Genomic DNA, 4,846 nt, shown 5'->3' on the forward strand with positions numbered 1-4,846 from the left:
AATATAATATATTGAAATCTATTTGATTTTATAATCCATCCTATTACAATAGATCTATGTAGATAATAATTTATCTCTGCATACAGAAATATCATCTGAGAACAATGACAGCTGTTTTCTTTCTTCCTCGTCATTTTACTTTTGTTTCCTTTTTGAGCCTGACTGCGCAGAGCAGTGAGCGGGGCACACGGGCCTGCGATTTCAACAGAAGTGAGGAAAGCTGGTGTCTTTATTTGTTTCCAATTTCAAACAGAATGTGTTCAGTGTTCCTCATATAAATATTAAATATTTTACATTGAAAGTTCATGTTTACTGTAAGGTTTCAAATATTTCAGGTTAAAAAAATTATCTTCTATTGCTAGTTTGCTTAGAGTTCTGATTACGATTTAGTAATAGGTGTATCAAATACTTTTTCTGTCTCTATTGAGGTAATCACTTTTTTTTTATTTACTCATAATGTGCAAATTACAATGATTTGTTTTCTAATGATAGAATAACCTTGTAATCTTGGTATAAACTCAAAACCAAAATACCATAATTCATTTTAAACATGATTGTGTTCAGTTCCTTAATTTAAGGATAATTTGCATTTATGTTCAAGAGTGAGATTGACCTTTGATTTTCCTTTCTTATAATACCCCTATTCGGCTATGGATAAAGGTAATGTCAAACTCAGTTTGCCAGTTTCTTTTTTAAAAAAATAAGCATTGAACTACCATATGACCCCTAAACTGCTACACATTTCCCTAAGAGGAAAGAATCATATTCACACAGAAGCTTATGCACAAATTTCCATAGCAGCTTTATTTTTTTTTATTGTTTAGCTTTTTTACATTTATTTTCAGACAGGGTGGGGGAGGGAGAAACATCGATGTGAGAGAGACACATCAACTGGTTGCCACCTGCACAACCCCAACCAGGGCCGGGGACGAACACAAGTGAGGTGCATGCCCTTGGCTGGACTTGAACCCAGTACTCTTTGGTCCTTAGGCCAACACTCTAACTGCTGAGCCACACCGGCCAGGGCAGCTTTATTTTTTAATTTTTTTTTTCTTAAAACATAATTTTATTTGTATTCAACATTCTGAAATGTATTTGTGTCTATAAGTGGGATATCCATTTTCTGTTAACATGTAACCAGAACCAAGGTTCAACTGCCTGTAACCACAAAAATCAAACTTGTGAGGCAGATGCTGGTGAAAAAGGAAAGAGGTTTTATTCAAGTGCTGGCATCTGGAGAAGATGGGGGACTCTTGTTCAAAGCCCATCTTAGCATCTCAGTGCAGGCAGGGGGTTTTACAGGGAGAGGGAAAGGAGAACAAAGACCTCAGGAGGAGGGGCTGTGGACCAGCAGGCAGTGTCCTTGCTGGTTCCAACATGGATCATTAATGTCAGCACACTGGAACTGGTCAGTGGCAGCCAAATCTCTGCAGTGGAGTGATCTGTGTCAACCAAAGTCACGGTGAAAGCCATGTTTTGTATAAGCAGGAATTGAAACCTCTGATACCTGCAATATGCTTATAAGGAAACTGTCTGTAAGTGAGTTCCTTTTATCAGTTAACACATTTTATTCTAATTCCATTTCATGGTTAGTCAGTGTAGTGTTATAAAGTTTTTCTTCCTATAAAATTTTTAATTGAATTTATTGGGCTGACACTGGTTAATAAAACTATATAGGTTTCAGGTGTACAATTCATATGTGTATTGTATTGCATGTTCACCATAAAAAATCAAGTCCCCTTCCATCACCATTTATCACCCCTATACTCTCTTCTATCTTCCCCCACCCCCTTTTCCTCTGGTAATCACCATACTGTTGTCTGTGTCTATTAGGTGTATTTGTTTTGTTTTGTTTTTTGCTTAGTCCTTTTACCTTTTTCATCCAACCTCCAACCACCCTTCCTTCTGACAGCCGTCAGTCTGTTTCTTATCTATGACTCTGTTTCTGTTTTGTTTGTTAGTTTATTTTGTTAAATTCCACATATGACTGAAATCCCTGATACTTGTCTTTCTCTGACTGGCTTATTTCACTTAGCAAAGTGTTTTCCATGTCCACCCATGCTATTGCAAAGGATAGATTTCCTTTTTTTTTTTTTTTTATCCTCACCCGAGGACATTTTTCCATTTTTTGTTCAGGTAGAGTGGAAGGGAGAGAGAGGAACAGAGAGAGAGAGAGAAACATCGACGTGAAAGGGACACATCGAGTGGCTGCCACCTGCACAACCAACCAGGGCCGGGGACAAACTGCAACCGAGGTACGTGCCCTTAGCAGGAACCGAACCCAGGTCTCTCAGGACCACAGGTCGACGCTCTAACCGCTGATCCAAACCGGCCAGGGCTAGGTTTCCTTTTTTATGGCTGAGTAATATTCCACTATGTAAATTTACCATAACTTTTTTATTCACTTGTCTATTGATGGGCACTTGGGCCGCTTCCAAATCTTGGCTATTGTACAACAACGCTTCAGTGAATATAGGACTTTATATGTTCTTCTGAATTAGCGTTTCAGATTTCTTCAGATGTATTCCTAGAAGTGGAGTCTCTGGGTCAAAAGGCTGTTCCACTTTTAATTTTTTGAGGTACTCCATACTCCATATTTATAACTGGAAATAATGTAAATATTCATCTACAGGTGAATGGGTAAACAAATTGTAGTATATCCACTCAACAGAATACTATCTAGCAATAAAAATAAATGAACTTGATACAAGCAACATGTATAAATCTCAAAATAATGATGAGTGAAATAATTTTTTAAAGTTCATACTATATGATCCATTTACATAAAATTCCAAAAACTACAAATATATAACGCTCCATAAAACCCAAACAAATAATGACTGAAGGCAGTGGTTTGGGGGAAGGGACAGGGATTGTAAAAGGGCATGAGGAAATTTTGGGGGGTAATGTCTATGTTCATTATACATATTTCAAATTTATACATCTGTTTAAATATGTGCAGTTTAAGAAAAGTTTCCTCCATAAAACTGTTGAAAAGTACAGTAACTGGAGGCAGCTCAGACGGCATCTGGAAGAGGAATCGCTTCCCACATCATGAGACAGTTGGGTCTTCGCTTGTTTCTTTACTGTCAAGACGTCTCTGGTCAATGACTGACGTGGGGTTTTCCCAGCAGGAAGGCTTTTGACAACTAATTCCAATTACTCCATAGTTGAAGACTAGTCACAATCGCGATTCTTTCTCGAATCTAATTTGATTCCCCCTAACGCCCTGGCAGCCTGTCCCCCGTAGCTGACCCTGAACGCCCGAGGGCGGACTCCGCCCTGCGCACCGGCTGCGCCGCGTGGGCTCGGCCGCCGGGACCGCTGCGGGGCTGGCCGCGCGCCTCGTTCACAGCGCCGTCTCTCGAACCCCCAGCACGCGGGTTTCCGTTCGAAATGGGACAGCACTGGAACGGGCTTGAACGAGGTTCGTCCTTCAACAGACACAACCTCCCGGCGCCCCGCGGGGGTCGGAGCGCAGCCCGGGGCGCCCCGCCGGACAGCAGCCGGAGGCTCGGACCCGGGGCCCACTCCGCCCACTAGCACCGTGGCCGCCAGGCCTGGGCTCCAAGGCTCCCCGAATCCACTCGTGGGCCTGCTTCCCGGGCGCTTCTTCCGAAGTACAGCGGCCGGAAGTGAGGGTGGGGGGAACCCGCCTTTGGAGGAGTCGGAGCCCAGGGGTGGTCTGTGTGCGGGGATGTGTGCGTGGAACCTGAGTGTGAGACGCTGATGCCAGGGGAGCGACAGTGTTAAAAAAAAAAAAAAGGAAGAAAAAAAAAAATGCAACCACGAAGGGATTCGAACCCTCAATCTTCTGATCCGAAGTCAGACGCCTTATCCATTAGGCCACGTGGTCCTCTTGGTGCAGTCCTGAAGAAAAATATAACAAGTGTTATTAAACTGGACTATTTGGCTCATTTAAAGTAATCTGAGCAAAATGATATTGTCTTCCCTAAGTAATTTTCCGGTGTTGCAGGTAACAGTCTAAAGCTCCATGAATATTCTGATTTTCTCCAAGCTCCTGTCCTCAACCTGACACCAATTTCCTTTCTGAACAAAAGTTTATACTAGTGCAGAAATGTTTCTCCTCACTGGTTGCATTACACTGAAGAAACAGAAAGGTTTTGAATGTCCCCCTGAAATCAGAGCTACAACCACTCAATTTACTTTCAGAATAAAGATAAAGTCAGAATTGAGACCTTCTAGGAGTAAATGAAAATTACCAGAAGGTGGACAGAAAGACCCCTCTTCTCAATAAGACAAGGGTCTCAAAGTGTGGGCAGTTCTTATTAAATGCTATTCTTATAAAATGTTAAAATGAAGCACAGTATTTTGTAGATGTAGCTCGACAGGAATTCAACCAGAGAGTTTGGCCCGCTGCAAATTAAAAATCAATATGTAATCAACTAAATAGTGTATATAAGCAATGACAGCCTCCCTTCCAGAAGACACGGCTCTGGGTGCGAACCCCCTGTCTCCTCGACTTGCTGTAAGTAAATACCACTCCCAGAGGACAACCATGTCTCCTTGTTGAATAGAACACTCCAAACGAGAATCCCTTGAGTTTACAACATCAATTTTGTGTTCAATCCCACTGAGACAGTTTCAATTAGGATGGAATGGAGAGCCTCTTCTTTTATTTCTTAATTGAATTTATTGGGGTGACATTGGGTAATAAAATTATATAGGTTTCAGGCGTATAATTGTATGATACATCATCTGCATATTGTATCGTATGTTCACCACCAAAAGTCAAGTATCTTTCCATCACCATCTTATCCCTTTACCCTCTTCTACCTCCCCCTACCCACCTTCCCCTCTCCCCCTGGTAATCACCATACTGTTG

The 4,846-nt window shown here is 41.6% G+C and overlaps 1 non-coding gene across 1 annotated transcript; it reads right to left on the reverse strand.

The window, feature by feature from the left end:
- Nucleotides 1-3,783: 3,783 nt before the first annotated feature.
- Nucleotides 3,784-3,856, reverse strand: TRNAR-UCG. Its single transcript has one exon. It is a non-coding gene; the product is annotated as a tRNA-Arg (tRNA).
- Nucleotides 3,857-4,846: the final 990 nt, after the last annotated feature.

Source organism: Molossus molossus, unplaced genomic scaffold (assembly GCF_014108415.1).
Source record: "Molossus molossus isolate mMolMol1 unplaced genomic scaffold, mMolMol1.p scaffold_m16_p_8, whole genome shotgun sequence".
NCBI classification, from domain to species: domain Eukaryota; kingdom Metazoa; phylum Chordata; class Mammalia; order Chiroptera; family Molossidae; genus Molossus; species Molossus molossus.